Raw genomic sequence first — 18,502 nt, forward strand, 5'->3', positions numbered from 1 at the left:
TACAGCACAGTCTGCATTGGTGAGCCGGAAAAAGAGCAAAAGAAAGCGGAGGAAGAAAAGAAAGAGAAAAAACAAACTCAAAATTTGCATCAGCCGTCACAGTGAAATCAAATTAAAATGCGCGAACATTGGTTTTTGCCAAGCGTCAGAAGTACACGCGCAGTACCGGCGCACCGGATGAAGCGAAGGGGTCGAAACCGAGCGGATTGCGGATCAGCGAGAAGAGAGCCGCTATCAGAACCAACTTTCGTAGGTGATGGTACTCAAATGTACGGCCTCAAGTTTCTGGCTGAGCTGACCTGATTTTGACACTAACTTTTCCTCCCCCTTTCCCTTAAGCGCCTTCCCTCCCTTTGCCGCTCCTCTGTCCCTGCAAGCCCGAATTGGGTCCGCATGGAGCGGAAGATTTGCTGTGAGCAATCTCACAGCCACATGCCAGGCCACTGTTTTCCTGTCACATGTTTTCGGCATTATTTGTTCTGCATTTCAAACCCTCCCGGCGTTCGTTCGCTCTTTGTGCTTTCGCTACCTTGCAAATGGCCACGCTTACCGGATGCCATTTTGCAACTGACCGATAAATGATGGTAACGGGTGCTTATGAAAAATGTCGTCATGCCACGTGGATGAAAATGCTTTCGGCCGGAGGTCACATGATCCGGACGAGGTAAGGACGGAACAAAAGGAGACCAAATGCACCACAAACGTGCAACGTCGAGAAGGTGCAATCAGTGTCACCAAAAGGGTGCTGTAATGAACGACCGATCAACGTTTTGCCGAAGGTCAGGTTTTGTGTGATAAGCAAAGTGAAACTGTGTTTTTGCTAATTTTTTATAAACTAAAGCTGATTTAGAATAGGTTCTAGTCTTGCTGATGAATGTTTTTTTTTAAATTTTATTTAATTAATTTTATGACAAGACATGTACAACTAATAGAACCTTAAATCAAATTTTCGTTACAGTTTAATTTTTTTTACTGTTTTTCAACCTGAAACCTTGCCATATCTTTTTATTGCAACGTATTTTCTGACGGTCACTTATCAATCGCACAGTGCAGCCCTTTTTTAAACTGAAAAGTTACTACCACCAGCTCACCCTTTGCCCTCTCACACAACTCCTCCCTCACTCATTCTCTCAATCTGTCGGTCTCCATGGGTCTCCAGTTTTCTTCAGATCCATCCAGATTAATGCCCACCCGGTGAAGCGAACGCAAGAAAAGCAGACCACCGGCTGAGTTCGGGGAGTAATTGAAAAACTTCGCCTTACCGTTTCGGACACAGGCTCCACACAGGACACAGGCTTGTTCGCTCTAAAGCTCCCGTTGTCCATCCATTTCCTCACCAACATTTATCTGCGCGTCATCGTTGTCGCCGAGAGACAACCTACACTGGGGAAGGGAGGGGGGGGGGCACAGCACGGGCAGCTAGGGAAAATTGCACCACCCGTGCAGTTGTACTGGGTCAGTGGAAAAAGGTACGCGCGCGCGGGAAACCTTGGAAACCGGAACCAATTTAGCGATCGCTACAGCTGTGCGCCTTTCCGCTCATCATCACCGGTCGGATGAATGATTATCGGCAGTTCGATGGGTGAAAAAGAGGGGAGGGCGAATCTTTTGCCATCGTATCCTTCGACCCAAAACGGAAACATTCCGGCTAACCAGCACCGGGGAAAGGAAATTGAATACCACACCGCAGTACGAACAAACCACTGCTGCTGGTTTCGTTGGCGGTTTACCGGCCAAGAATCGACCAATGCACCAACGATAGATATGCAGGGCCGGTTCGGTTGGGGTTTTGGCATTATTTGCATTGCAATTTGAAGTAGGAACAAGTTTCTTTTTTTTTGCGGCCTTCATGCTTACCATCACTTTGTACAAAATTTTTTCTTCCGAGTTTGTGCTTGGTGAAGAAAAAATCAGCACTCGGACTTATTTCTTTGAAGGCTCGGATGTATCATATCAGTTTAATTATCAGTTTATCAGTCAATTTATCAGTTTCTTTGGCTTTTCAATACATTTCATATTTTATTATTGATCGGTTTATTTTAAAATTTTAATTTTTTATGTTTTAATTACCTGCTTTCTGTAAATATTTAAAATATCTTTATATTATTTCCAATAACATCTGGGCAGTGTTTCCACCATACATTTAGTATTTTGCAGCACAGGATCGATGTTCAATAAACAATGTGGATGAATGTGGAATAATGGTGGACAAAGATTACATAAAAATAAAGTAAAAAAAAAACAATTTCGGGAACTTGTCTAGGAAATGCAAAAACCAGAAGGTCATCCAAACAGAAAGAAAAATCATCGCTAATGTTCTCTCGATATGTTGTTGTGGCCAGCAATTTTTCCTCAGCTCAGCCTTCAATATTGTTTAACCAAATGTATTTCCCAGTTGGGGGTGACTCCAACAAAATAAGATCAATCGCTGTTTTTCTTTTTCTGCTAGTGGGAGCAACTTGTAACGACTAAAACTGACGTCAAACCAAACCCAAAAATACCAGAGCCATGCCAGTTGGTAGATCTCGTCTGGGCGTTACTATTCCGTAACACAAGCTGATGTTTGTTGTACGATTTGTTTTTGTTGCTTCGTTCAATAATGAGGAACAAGGAAAGCAATCGTTGAGTTCGTTACGAAATCGATTGATCATTAGAGCACAGGGTGAATAGATGAAAGCTGGGGAGTGCTCTAGGAAGGCCAATTGCTTCGTAATTTGTAGTTATTTGATTGAAATTTTATGAAATCTATCAAAAAACTATAATGTTAATATGCATCCTTTTGTATTTTGTGAGCAATAATGCTGAGTTAAATTTCTAGGAAATTCTTTCATACTCTTCAGTTATAAAGGTAATGCTAGAATATGCTTTTTAATTTAACACCTTTTTATTTATTATTTGTTGTACAAGCCTAATAAAAAAACTCCTATTGAACGGCCAGGTTGTGCAGCTGAAATAATATTTTGTTTTAAAAAAACACGAAAAAATGTGGACGAATAGACATACTCTTAATCTTAACTTTAACTTGTAATCTGATTTAGAAAACTGTTTATTTATGTTCAATTTATCCTTAAAACATCCGCAATATTAAACCGTCACCGCCCATTTGGTCGCAATAAGCAGGCACAACTACTTTACGACGACAATACCACCACCATAAACGTCAACCACGAAACGTCTTGTGAGCAACGGTTCGGCCATGTAACAACCATCACCAACCACCGTGTGACCGTCGTGTCGAATGGTCGCGGACACACAAGTTTTTCATTCGAAACCGACAAAAGCGCACCACCTGGCGATAATGTGTCCATTATATTAAACACATCGTATGCAGTGGAACATTAAATGAGAAAATCCAGATAATAATCAAACCAATAACACCGACCGACCACCGACGCTACCACCGACGTCCGATAGTTTTGTGCCATGTGGGTTCCACGGGGTTTTCGCCAATTTTCGCCTTACGAAACGAGGGGCAAGCTTTGCCCGTTTTTCTTCTTTCCCTTTCGCTCCCTCTGCTACGATCCAATGTCATCGATAATGGTTTATCCGACACGAATAACACGTTGCATGTGGCTTAATGTTACTTTTTCGGATATATTTTTTTTGCTGTCGTTGCTCCCGCCACTTTCTTGATCCGCTTCTTTTTAGCTCGGTACTGTACTGGAACGAAATGGATCTTGCTGTACGAACGAACATGATGGCCATGTTTCCTTGCAAGATATCACACCACACTTCGGCCACCTGCCGAACACTGCTTTTTCCGCAGCACTGCAATAGCAAAAAACATGGCACATACGCTGCCGAAAGTCGATGTACGTGGACATGGCCGGTCGTTCGATAACGATCCAGAGTGTGCGAGTCACACCGACCAGCCGTTACGACATGACGCTGGTTCGGGGACGGTGCTGTAGTTCTTCACATGGAATGCATGGTGCTACAGATTGGAGTTTTTTTTTTTTTGTGGGTGTTTTGCTAGCTTTGTTTTTGCTCCCAACATCAGGCTTTGGAAATAAAAATATATCATAAATCGTTCATCAATTTAACACGGATGGCTGGTAGCAGCGCTTTGGTAGCGTAAAACGGGGCTCGTATGAGAATTTCTGGCCGGGCGTACTATGGAAACTGCAAGCCAAACTGTTTGAATTATTTCTACTAAAAATCATTTTAAAATGTTGTAGAAATCTTTTTGTATTTTTAAACAATTGGAATGTGGGAAAAACAAGTACATTTCGGCAGTTTCTTAAATGGTTTAACGGAAAATATATACAACATTCGTTAGAAGCTTCAGTCCTTTCCTCTTTCATTCCACGCCGACCCCGACACACTGGTCAAACCTTTGTCACTAATTAGCGCCCAAGGGATCTCTCCTCTGGCTGTCTATGGCTTTCCAGCCCTAACGAGATCTGTCCTCGCAGGACGAACGATCGTACGGTCATAAATAAACATGCGACCGAACGCATCGGGAGACACCGATGTTTACTTTAATTGGTCGCCTTTTACGCTATCATTCTCGGCCAAATGCTGCGCTGCGACAGAGAAGGAGCGCTCTACCGTCCCGCCTGGGTGATATAGTGCGGGTGCCCGTTCCGTGGCCGATTCATCCTGATTATTCAGTGAAATAATTTCCCTAAGCGTTCTGCTTCTGCTGTCCCGATAACGGAACGATAGCAATCGAGTTGGACTTTAACCGTCGTTTAGCTTTAGCATTCCGTTCGAACGTACACACACACACCGTGCACACAGTACATACGTACGATTTGCACCCGTTCGCGTTGCAAGAAGTCACGGTATTGTTCGGCCCCAAAAGCCCCGTGTTTCGACCGTTGTCACCGAACCGAACCTGTCGGAGTCCAGTGGGCTGCAAATGGTATGCGGTTGCGGTTGCCACCCCCGGAGAAGGCGAGCGAGAGACGATCGATGAAAGGATGAAGTTGAATCGTCGTGTGGTCAACCGAAGCCCGTTGTGCACATTGTGAAAGACTGGGAACGGAGATCGGGAACGGGGCAAAAAAAAAGCAAAGCACCAATGTCCCATCCATCAACGTCCTGGCAGGTGTGTGTGTGTGTGTGTGTGTCTGTGTTACACCTGTTCACTGCGGGTGTTCCCCGGTGGGTTCCGTACGCTGGTCCCAGCGTGTTGGTCCTAATCGACCGTTAGCAGGAAGCACACACTCTAAGGTACGGCGAGATGCTACTACGCGCGGTTGCAAGTACAAACAAATAAAACTTGTTCGTTTTAGGGTCACCTACAGTGTTTGGTACAGAGATAGTGTGCCCCGGTCATAAATAACTGCTAAACCTGATTGTTCCCTTTTTTTTGCGCTAAAGCGTTGCAAAAGGGCTTGATAGCAAATCACTGTCCATTTGACGAGAGGAACGTTGGCAGAAGCTGGAAAAGTGTGTTTACTTTAATAAATCGCACTATAGCGATCAACAATACCTGATAAAACTTAATTCTTTATAAAATTTTGTACACACAAACAGATTGTAGTGTAAATTTTTTTCCCCATTACGGATCATATAAGTTGTATGAATTTTCTGACATTTTTCGTATCAATTTAATTTGGGAGTTGGTATGAATTTATGGTAAGCCGTTTGATGTATTACTATGGTAAAACAGCCCAAATATCACTAGTTTCTTCCAGATCATTATCAGTAAAAATTCTACATTAGTTAACCCCTTTAAAAAACACAAAAAAATATTAAAAGAATCGTTCAGCTGCCCGTTACAAAATTCTGCTTTATGCTACAATCTTCAAGGGTACAGTATGTGTCTACTGCTCGATTCTATTCCTTATTTTATGTCTAAACTTTAAGATTTATTCTTGAGTTTTTATTCAGAATTTTATAATTCCTCTAGCTATTATATTTTACAAAAAATGCTCTTCACAACAACAATAAAAAATCTCAATAGTAAACGACTTAACAATGAGTAAACGAAAGCTGGCTAGATAAATGGAACTGGAAATAACCACTTTCTCCCGCCAATCGTCACCACTTTACCAAACGGACATTCACCGTCTAAAAGGCACCAAGACCTACTGGTCAACAATGCAGCAACAAAAAGTGCAACTCTTGTCGAGTTAGTTTATTTGCTCCCTGCTAGTTTCTAACTTCTTGCTTCCTGTGCATACATTAATACGACCCCGGGCACAGAAGATTACGATCATCATCGTTGGGCATTGAGGCCCAACGGCCGGATGGCTATGCAACTTTTCAGCACCAACCACCCAACGGAACGGTACCCTTTTGGCGGGCAAGAGCCAAATTGAATTAATTACAAACCGCCACTTTAACGCAATTTCGTCCCCTTCCGGCAGCAGGCCATGATGTGTGCGATAAGCTAGACCGGAGTTTCCTGGGCATCATGGTACCCATTAATTCAATCAGCGGAAAAGCTTTAACGCAGCACCGCTACGTTCGGGGCTTCTTCTGTTCGGATGATCTAATTTTCATTCACTTTCCACTGCGTACCATTCCCGGATGGAAAGGGTGGTCGATGCAATTCCGTTCGTCCTCTGTTCGTTTTGGATGCACCAGTACCGAACTTTGTTTCGCTCTGCTAACTGTTGGAAGCACTCTGGACCGCAAACCGTCCCCTTTTCCGGTACTCGATTGCGATAGAGAAAAATGTTCGCTTCAATTAGCTTTGATGATGGCCCGTACCATGCCGTAAAGACGACGTAGGATCGTTGGTTTACACATGACCTCGGGTCTAGGGCCAGGAATCATCCGGGCCTTTCCTAAAACAAGCGACCAGGACACGATCGAAACGCTGGTAAGAGGGGGTAAACCAGCGTGGATGGTAGTATCATTAAATGCATTACAATATGGTTTCTCTCACCGCAATGGCCATGTGCTGTAGCTTTTTAGTTTTAGCTCGAAAATTAGGCTTCCGATACGGTTCCGAAGTAAGTATTGTCCCCACGGTGAACCTTTTTCCGGTTGTGTGAGCATATGCAATCATCAGAGAAGAAGCGACAAGAAACGTTGCTAATAGGAATAATTTAATACATGAAATGAAGTTGTTAGTTGCTTCTGTGGATAACACATAACTTCATTACTCCATGCATCTCGTTTCTTTTTTAGATATTTTAATTCTTTTTAAGAAATATCTCCAATTAATTAAATGCGTCAATTGAATTTAGATTTCTTTTTAACCAAATATCATGCTTTTTTACCTTACGTTACAATCGGTCCCACAACTCTCGTTTTCCTGTTCCTATCAATGCCATTGGATGGTCTATTTAAACACCCATACGTAACGTTTGTCCGAGCACTGTAACTGAAGCAAAGGTTTGTAAATATCAATTACCTAACCGGGAGGAAGTTTTAAAATTCAATTTTTAACCCGCTCCCCCACCAATCCACTACCTTCCCGGCCAATGGAAGCACCAGCAGTAAAAAAAGTTGCCAACGCAAAAAGTGCCCTCAATTCGAAGGAACGTTTTTCCCAGCGAACGAGTCCCGTGTAATGGATGTTTTCGCTCGCTGAGCCCAATCGAACAAACAAATAAATTCAATTAAAAAACCCACCGCTCACCGGTGGAAAACTCGACGAACTTCCGCTATTTTCCGGCACGGGGCTGGCTGTTAGCTTCTTGCTCTAGCGCTGCATACACCAACCTGGTCGCCACACTGACGGTTCGGGTCTGGGGTTTAACCGGTTCGCTAGAGTTTGATGGCAAGATGAAAAATACGGCCACGTTTGCTCATTATCGTAGCTTTCCGTCGTCCGGTGCCCCAAACCTGCCGGGGCCCCATTTTCCATTTTTCATCGATTCGTCCGAGTTTTACGGTTTTCCGCTAATTGTTTATTTGTACGGCCGGGGGAATTTATTTAATTAGGTCTCGTTATTTACGAGTTGCGCAACCACCAGGCGCCTCCATCCGTGGGACGATGAAGGGTTCCGAACCATTTCCCCTTGAGCCGACCGGCCGGTACATTCTTACGTGTACCGTGTTTTCTTTAATATGACGATGGTAATATATACATGAAAAGCTGAACCGAAACTAGTAAACATAAAACTTAGCACAAAACGAGTTTACAGGCAAGAGTCCGTCTACAGGTTCGGGAATGGTTCGCTTTTAATTCGCTGTGCCGATCCATCCCGGACGTACTATGACAGCCGCCATAATTTCATCAAAAAGTTTTCCTCATTTGAAAGGAAACAATTATTTCGTTCCAGCGTTCCTGAACCGACCGACAGAAAACGAACAAGCGCACGAATCAGGCTCTAAAATACAGCTAATGTTTGGTGATTTTTTACTTGACCTGAGTGTGACTCCCGTGGGCGGGAAGGAGTCATCCAACTGGGAATTTCCACATGCTTGCAATCACATATCGTACACCACCACCGCCAGCAGCAGCACCCGCAAGCGATCGCTTTCCTTCGCTTTCTATGGTGGCAACTTTTCGGGCGAAATGCGAGACTACTTACAGCGAATCCATTAAACTTTGTTATCTACCATCCCACTCGGTATCGACCCCCTGTTGGCTCAACCTCGATAGAGAGAGAGAGAAAGCAAAAAAGGATACCTTTTTCGGACCGAACAGCGTAACGCCTTCCAACGGGTGGCACACACCGAAAATGCCGGCATCCGAGACAGCGTCCCTATCATTATTGGTATCCCAAGCTCTGCCCTGCTGGAAGCTTTCACAGATCCTGAAGGAAACCCGGAAACCCAGAAAGTACCATAACCGGTGAAGATTGCACACACCAACCAGGCCCCCCCCCCAGAAACCAATCCGCCCTACCCTCCCATTGGGTGTCTGCACACCGGTCGCACCAGATTCGAGTGTAACTTTCGTCGAACAATTTCTCATTAAGATATTTCACTTTAATGGTTTTTGTCTAAAACTTAAACATTGTGGATGAAAATTAGTTTTACACATAGTTCCGACCTCGCCTGCAGGCGAGACACCGGGCCCCGTACGGGCTTTTCTTCCAGCTATGCGCCATTCTTTGCCTCCTCCTCAACATCTTGCGGTACGTTTCGGCAAGGACCACAGATACCAAGGGAATATTATTTGGAAAATTTCCCAGTTCGATTCAATGCCGGGTTCTGCTGCTTCTTCTTCCTACAACCCACCAAACGAAAGTTACACGAAAGCAACTTGCTGAACTACCAGTAGTCGGGCATGGATGATGTGTTTGGCTTTGTAGTGGAAAATCTGCACCAGGGAAAACAAGCACCTAATATGACAAGCCCTTCGTCGTTTGTAAACCTTTGAAACGGGGTTTCGTTTTTCGAGAAAACTTGTTGAGTGAGTAGGTGAATGGATAGATTATGGAAACAGCTCGGATTCGCATAGGAAGAGGAATCGTAATTTTCAGTATAAGAAGTCGAAACATTTAGAACCTTTTTTCCTGCAATCGGTTACCCACAAGGTGTATCGTGAATCTCCACTTTTTTGTTTAGAAACCGGAAAACCCCAAAACATCTCAACAACTGCAATGCTCTTCGCTTTGTACATAAATTTCGCAATTTTTCATCAATGGCTGCCCCATTCATGGCACCAACGAAAGACACAGCTTCCGGGCCGAATGAAACGAAACACCGCTCAAATCCGTCCCAATTGCAAAGCACTTATGTTGGCAACCTTTTAAGTGCATACTAGTTCAACAATGCCGGCACGCTGCAACGAAAATCAGCTTTCTCGATTTCTCAAGCACTAACCATATACCACAAATTCCGTACCGTTCGAAAATCGTGTGTATTTGTTTGACCGAGTACTGCACAGTGCTTCACAGTGGGTAGCTTTTATTTCCCCCTTTAGCGCTTTGATATATTTTCACCATTGTCACTACGGTGCGCACGCGAATGCAGTCGTTATCAGCTTCGAAACGAAGATGTACGAGTGAACTACCGGGCGCCTCCATTTGCTCCACGATCAAAGCAAACAAAAAACTCAATTCACGACCCATTTTCCGCACCGGCGAACAACGGACCCCACACCACGCGCCTGGACAACTATGCTTTGGTGTGCAATTTCTCACAAGCAGCTCCTCTTTTGCTATCACTTGTTTTCATTCAGAAAACCAAAAGTGTGTACCGCATGCTGCGAACGATCGGTTGGAATCCGGGAATCTAAACGTGGATCGAAACGATTGCACACTCTGCTTCATTCTTCGGCAAACACACTCGCGATACACTTTAGTCGTATGGGGTGACGACTTGGTCTTGGATAAAATGTACGTTCTTTTCAATCTTGAAGCTTTTCTCCCATTTTTGCTTTTCAGTTTAACACTCGGTATACCTTGTTGTGTACTGAAACAGTTAGTTAAGGTATACAACAGTGTCATCAATGACTATGCTTTGCTAGTGTTTTTAAATTTAAAAATTGTTTCTCACAAAAAAGGCACTGTTTTGCTCATTTACACTTCGTTTTATATAACAAAATTAAAATCAAAATTAAGCTTCGTTTTTGATACCAAAATTATAAAATAAATTATAAAAAATAGTGAAATATTTTTTATTAATAAAAGACGGATTGACCTTATTGCTAACAAATATCGTTTTCAATAAATTATTTGCATAGTTTCTCGGCACAAGAAATGAATCCATTTCGATCACACAACATTCGACAACACGAGAAACGTTCCCAACATGTTGTGTTCCCTTTTCTTTCGTCATCTTCATTGCCTTCTTCTTATTTCACTTCACAAAGTTCAAGAAATCTTGAGCCTACCTCTATTGACCGTCCCTGGCTTAATTCTATCAGAAACTTTCACGTCTTAAGAAAAATTCTACAGTTCAGATTATCTGACTGTTTTATTCTTTGTCTTTGTTATAACCTTCATCTTGTGATAACTATTGTACACCCTATCCCATTCCATTTGAAATTTCTTATGCACAAACACACTGGCGCAGCTTATCTTATACAGAGAATTGATTAGTATACCAAAAACAGTAAATAATAACGGTACTGCACTCCTATAATAGGCATATAACATTCCCACACTTCCACGATTGTTTAACAAAACGCCTCACAGTTCATGCCATACACGTAATTTTGCCAAATTTCGTTTCTTGTTTTTCTATTTTCCATTTGATGCCTATTTTTCTCACGAAAATACACCCCCACAGCCTCTACCGAAACTGCACCACCCACGACACAGAATGTTCTCGCTGTTTGTGTGTGTGTGTGTGTGTGTGAGTGAGTGAGTGTTGCCGGGCGTCAAAAGTTGAAGCGTATTTTTCTCCGCCCGCAGCGAGGAATATTTAAACGTAAATAATTTTCACATCATTCATGCATCAAACGCACCCCATCCGTTTTGCTCCGTGGGCAAAGAACTCCCGAGCAGGGCCGGAGGAAGAAAGTTCCGGATTCCGGAAACGACACGCTGGTATGTGCTCTTTTGATGCGCTAAACATAAAAAGCTGCCCTCGTGTAAGAGGGAAACGAAGAGAGAGAGAGAGAGAGAGAGAGATCGTGCGAGGGATGGAGAGCGAAAAAAGGACAAGGCACCAGCTACTGGTTTGTGCGATACAGGAAAACACAATTACCCATCCCGTTGGTTTCGGTTCGCGAGCGGCTCGCAAACTGCCTGGGAATGGTTCGGGCTACACCTTCAAACGTTGTTTAGCGCCGGGTAATGTCGTGTAATTTGCACCCCCAAAAGCTTCTCCAGCTTTGCAAAACCTACCCACCCACTCGTTACCAGCGGAAGTAGCCGTAATGTTTGCAATGAAAATGAAGGATAGAGCGCACACACCAAAAACAAAATGGGAACGAAACCATCCGAAGTTTTTACATCTCGGGCAACGTGAAAAATTGCGCGCGATTGTTCGCGCTGGCTCGGCGGGTGAGCATCACTCTCGCGATAGCCCGAAGGCGATCAAAAAGTTTATCACAAATAATTCGACGTTTATGAAACATTTCACTGTGGCCGGTGTAACCCGCTGCTTTTCCTTTATTTTTCCTTGCGGAAGTACGAGATCTTCCCTCTGTTGGTATTTCTGTAACAGAACCCGGTTGTTACGAGTTTCCACACACAGGAGAGAGTGAGAGAGAGAGAGAGCTAGGAAAAAGCAAACAAAAAAAATACCGAACTGGAATTGGCCACCAACCATGAGCAGAAACGTGCGCACACATTCTAGGGGTACGTGACGGTAGTGTACAACCACTCGGACATTGCCATCCCTTAGTTCGCTCACAATGCTGAGCATCCCCCAGCCATAGCTACCTTGGCCCAGTAACCTCTAGCAAGTATCCTATTATCTAACCAACTAATATTCCCCGCCCAACTACACGTTCCTCGCTCACAAGCCAGCTTCACATGGGTTCTCAAAACCGAAAGCCAAGATCTTCATCGACCGTTTTTTGGGGGCATCCCTCCTGGTACGATACAATTTTGCAATAGTTTTGCATTGGCAGGTACATCGGGGGAGGAGGACGAGTTAAAATATTCATAAATCTTCCCACTGCAACTGCACTGCGGATGACCACTATCATCGAGAAATCTGCCCGCTTGCAGTGCTGAGGCAAGGAAATTGTGGTGAACATGCTGCCCATTTCGTCATGGTCTAATAATTGCATCGGTTCTTTGGTTATCCGAAGGGACGATCTGGAAGGTGAAGCTTGTGTGTGTGTATGAGTGCTCCACATGCCTGCTCCACCCTTTGCGTACGGCTCATTTATCTGAGTCTGGGCAATCGGGCAATCGGCATACTATCATGGACCGAACTTGCCGACTCGTCCGTTGTTCGTGCTAGAGGCTGAGCCTTCCTGCGGCTACAAGCCAGAATGTTCAACCCGATGAACTGGTCCACCCGGCTCAGCTTATCTTATCATGGATAGGAATCGTTTCTATCCGCAACCCGGTAGCACCACCGACAGTGTTCTTCTAAACGATTGAAAATGTTACTCGTGCAGTGATATTATTATGAGCACTGTTTCGAAACGCACCAAGATAATGCTAACCCCCTTCAATCTGCTTCGGTGTCAACCCACAACGATATCTTTCACATACAGTAATAAACACTCAACAAAATCATTTCACCGTTCAACAGCGTACGAGGGTTGAGCATGTCATCAAGTCTTGTGCAAGCGTACTTGATCACTCAACAGAATTACATGCTTGAGATCCGTCCGCCGTTGCCTTGGCGTACCGTCGCACAATCGCGCTTACCCGTCGGCTACTGTAATCGGGTGCCTAATAATAATTGTTTTCAACTCGACGGTAGGCTTCCCAGCTGGCTTACTGTTGCCTCCCACCTAAGCCGTCTCGTTCATTGGCAACATGATGCTGTCTGTCTGCCTGAGAGGGCAGCAGGGATATGTTATTTCAGAAAATATGTCGGTTTCGACAACGATTTCTAGCCACCCTCCACAGTTGCCTTCGGGCTGGTTGGGTGGTTCGGTGAGCACATACGCACGAGTGCCTCACCTACACAGTGCTCGCTATTTTAGAATCATGATAAAGCCATCCAGTACGGAAAAGTTAGACCATACAACAGTTGTGCCTTACCGCCCGTATTGCTGTCGACGCTTATTCGCCGTTCGCCGCTTCCCTGTACCACCCAAGCTCCAAACATCCATTTGCCAAATGCCAAACGAAACTTTTGGTACACCCCCGGGGGGTGTACGGTGGAAACTAATCTCAACAAGTCCGTCTTGTTCGTCGGACTTGTTGTAGTGGGGTTGGGTTGTTGGGAATGGGTTCGGGAAGAGGAAATACAGTCGTCGTCGGCGAAAGAAGTAGATCAAAGACATCGAAAAGTATAGAGTGTTCTCCTCTTGTTCTCTCTCTATTGCTTTCTCTCTCTCTTTCTATCTCGCTCTCATTAGCTTTCGGCAATGTGTACACATCGATGGAAAAGCGATTAAAGTCAACTTTTCCTAATTCCTGCTGCAAGCAAGGCGAGGTGCTTTTCATTTATACATCTGAGAATTTTCACTTTTCAATAAGCAAAGCAGGCCGCGTCGGTAGGATTTCGAATTGTCAATCGCGCCTAAAGGAGAGGTTCATAAGCCACCGGTTATTTATCTTTCCCAGAATCAGTGAAACGATGACAAACTTGTTGGCTGTGTTTTGTGAGCGAAATTTGAGAATTAATCATGCACAATTTAATTATGCTACAGATTTTCTGGTTAGTTCCTTACGCTGTGATAAGAAACATGAAAACACTGAAAAGTTCTTGACAATAAAGCACAATGAAAATGTAATGCTTGTGTTTAAGATTTTTTATCAAAACATGCTAGAAAATGTGTTGGAAGTCCCAATAGCATCCACTTGCGTAGAATAAATGAATGCAAATGGGTCGTTAAATTATGTCTTCTATTTAAAGCATCATGTTTAGCAGCATTTAACATAAAGCTTTTTTTTTTCGAAGCAAAAAATATAACTTTCATCTCTGATTGCAGCCTGTAATTTTTTAAATATGATACATTCATTCAAAATCAATCCATACTGATTAAAAAGGCTAAAACCCTCCTAAACCCCTCATTAAACGAAGCCTTCCATTATAACGATAATCAGTTAAGTACAATGTAACGCACAGCGGTAATAGTAATGTATTGTATTAAGCAAACAAAAACTCAACAGCATAAACATAATCCAACATTTGCATGGAAGCGGCAACCACAATCAGCCAACCGTGCCACTGTGGTTCTAAAAATATGTTCCCCGGTGAAAGCCTCTACGCTTGTCAAATGCAGCCCGAATTGTTTACGAACCTACCGCTCGTTGGATGCGTTAGTGTGGTTACAAGGGACAGCATTCACTCAATCAATCCTTACCAAACGTGTCGATGATGGGTGCCGGTGCGAAACTGACCGACCCCATTTTACGCTCCAAAACAACGCCTCGAGTCTTGGGATAGAGAGGGTGAGAGTAGTGCAAATTGTCAGCATAATTATCGTTCAACTCAAACCATGCGCTTCAAGCAGCGTGAAGTTAAATTATTTTACGCGTAAAGTAGCGCCACATAACATAAATCTATCATTTGCTGTTTGGTTTAAATCAATGAGACTTTGCTGCCCGCCATCTAATAGCTATGGAGGGCCCTAATTATATTTTATTATAATTTGTTATTCTACTTTAACTGTTGTAAAATACATTAGAAAATCAGTATATTTCTAATCGAGCATTTCTGATAAACTATAGAACAAAGAGAGAAAGTAGTTTCTCTTCACTAACGAGCAGCGCACCACATGTGCAAACTTTTTCGCTGCTCGCGAAACTCAATCAACAAGCAAGAAATGAAATATCGCGGTATCGTCGCCGGTGTTCCAATCTGATTTATGTTCAATCTTTCAAAATGATGCCAGCTGGAAACAACGGCAGCAGCATCATTCGCACACGCGTATGCATATTTTATTGTTCGATTTCGTGCAATATTGAATCCCATCAGACCGGGTCTTCGTCACCGAACCGTAACACAGCCGGTACGATAATGCCTTCGGACGGTTTTCCACAATCCGTTTGCAGGTTAGTTTTGTTTTCGCTCTCGCCTTTCGACGCTGCGTGAAAGATTTCCCAATCGCGGGCGTATGTAATATACCGCACCCGACTGCGTGCTCCATTCCATCCAATGTTTCTCGCTACTGAACACAGTTTGAAATTGCGAAATTGCCGCCGATGAACGGTGCATCCGTTGGAGGAATAATATTGGGAAGGGTTTGAAAAATTTGGTTTTATTTACAAAACTGCACGGAAATGATACGTAACAGGAAATGAAATTGCACACAAACAGTACGTTCGGAAGGTTGCATTGTAATTCTAGGAAATTGCAATTAAATTTGGTCATATTTATCTTTATTTTATTATTCAATAGGTCTGGGGTCTGGTCAGGAAAAGATGTTGTAGCTATTGATTTTTTTAGTAAAATCAATTTCATGATGATTTGGCAGCTTTGCGATCGATTCAAAAAGCAGACTTAAAGCTGTATATTCCCTTAGAAAGGTATAATCGTCGATTCGACATAAACAATAAGGGGACACAGTTTTAATTACGCCCAAAAACATTACCCCTTTCAATTTGCATTCGAAAAACTCATAATATCGGGCCACCGCTGTTTGGCCTCCTGAGCACCGGGAACGTTTCATAAATTCTTTACTCCCATCTCACTCACACAACGCAAACACTTAAAATCGTTCAGAAAGCGCAAGCAGCGAAAATGGCTGAATGATTCGGCAACGAGCGGTACCCGGCAGCATCATATGTGTTGATAGCATCGGCAAATAGTGGCCATGTTTGTGGCATGATCACCGGCAAAGCACCACAATCGTCAAGGCTGCCGCTTTTCTTCGTGGTTTTATTTGATGTTCAAACATTTTTCTGTAGCAGCCTTTCAAATGCACAGGATGAAAGCTGGCCGAAGCTGGTGTCCCCCGCTTAGGGGACGCATCAAACTTGTCGTGGTGAGATTTGCAAATGGCGAATATTGCGACCAAGGAAGGATACAGTCGGCGACCATTCCTGGTAAAAAGATGCTTTAGTTTGTGCAGTTTTGGACTTCTTGCTTGCTTGACTACCTTGCGCATGCAATTTCGTTTCGTTTGGCTTCTTTGCTTTGATAATTTTGTCTTCTTTGTATCCTTAAACCCCGTATTGCCGTAGTCGAAAATCTCAACGTCGAGTTTCATTTCGTTCTGATGCCGTACCGTACCTCACTATCCTTTCTGCATACATATCTAGGTGTCGGTTGGACATTAGCGACGAGTACCTGGGGAAGAAATTCCGGAATAATCTGACGCGAGCAAGGAAACGAAAGCATCCCATTCGGACACACAAACCCAAAAAGAGAGAGAGAGGGTCGAATCCGTTTTGAAGGAACTTTTTGAAAGGAGGCCGCTTTGGAAAAGCGAAGTCAGAACCCAATCTGTGTCACCCAAACAACGTGCAATGGTTAAAATTGGAACAATTTTATGCTTCAAGTGTCGCCTTTATGTGTGCTGCTGTGTCGCTCCCGGTGCACTGCTTTGCTACTCCCGTGTACACCATCCCCTTTTTTTTCGCCATCCAACGACTCCGTTCAAAACAACAAGCGCCGTGTGCAGAAATTTGGTACCGCAGCCATTTTAATACCGCGAATGGATTTAATGATGAAATGCACAGCAAATGGTGCTATGCGCGTTTTGTTCGTAATGCCCGTGCATTACTATTGTTTTGTTTTGTTTCTCTGGAGCCAGCACTGCTCCAGAGCTCTCTTGGGATTTGTTTTCCATTTTCTTTTTTATGCAATGCTTTTCCTGGTTTAGAAAACCCATAATTATAGCGTTCACATTCCCTTCCCTAAACCGCTCATTTTCGAAGCTTAACTACTTTGTTTTACCAAACCCTTTTAATCAAACTGCTCTCAGGGCCTGTACTTTTCTAGCGATACGAATACCGCGGCTTCCTTCGAACCAGGTGACTTGAAAGGGGCCGTGATTATAGCAAACTACAGCAAGTGAAAAAAAAAATGCACAGTGAGAATTGATGTGTGTATTTTTAATTAAACTTACGATTAAACCTAAAGTATATTCTGCTGCTGACGGAGAAACACTTTGTGTGAAGTTATTTTATGAAATGCGTTAGTACACTAGGTTAGGTAACGTTGATGCTTTTTGTTGTATGTCAGGGTAATCACCCTTGAAAAAGGGGATACTAATCTGTCACACATAAGGATGCTATGTTTGTAGGTCAAATTTCATAATCAGTGAACATGCACGCTCTTCGGTAATGAACGCAATGATTTCCAAAAATTCTGCAGAAATTCAATGAAACTAACCAGCTTCCCGATGGCTGTGTTAACGAACGATGTCGTTTACAGCTGGCAGTTAAAAAAAGGGTACGACTCATTTTTGTTTCTCTCTCTCTCTCTCTCTCTCTCTCTCTCTCTCTCTCTCTCTCGCTCTTTTACCCTAACGCAACTAGGAAACGGTGCTGATTGATGCAATTGATGGTAGCCAGAATGCCATCCGCAGTTAGTTAGAGAACGAGAAACGCCCGAAAAATTAAAGACTTTACCGACCAGAGCCAGACCAAAGTGTGAAGTTGTTTTCGATCGAATGCGATTCCTGCGCGATTTCCCATGCATGTGTGTGTGTGTGTGTGTGATCTACTCTACGGTTCGTTACAGGTTACTGTTTTTTTGAGTTGTGCATGGTGAACCAAATGCCGACGGCTGATGGCCGACACCAGCGTGTACCATCTCGCCGCGCAGCATTTGACCGTACCAGGTGTCAAATGGCCACCAGCCAACTGCTGGAATGTTATTTCCACGCTTCACAAACGCTTCGTTTCCGGTGCGATTGGCTAAAACCCTCCGGACGGGCAAGAGGAACACCGAACCGACCGACAACACCAACATTCGCATGCTCTCCAACTCTAAAAGGATGGACGGAAAGAGAAGGAAGGAGAAGAAGAAGGAGAGAGCAAAGGCAAAAGCACACAAAAAAAGTCGCTACACAGCATCAGTAGCCACTTCGAGTGTTCCGGACGAACTTGAACAACTACACGCGGCACCATATGCAGATTATTCGGTCGTTGTCGATTTTTCATGTTTTCAC

The sequence above is a fragment of the Anopheles stephensi genome, chromosome 2 (assembly GCF_013141755.1).
Source record: "Anopheles stephensi strain Indian chromosome 2, UCI_ANSTEP_V1.0, whole genome shotgun sequence".
NCBI classification, from domain to species: Eukaryota; Metazoa; Arthropoda; class Insecta; order Diptera; family Culicidae; genus Anopheles; species Anopheles stephensi.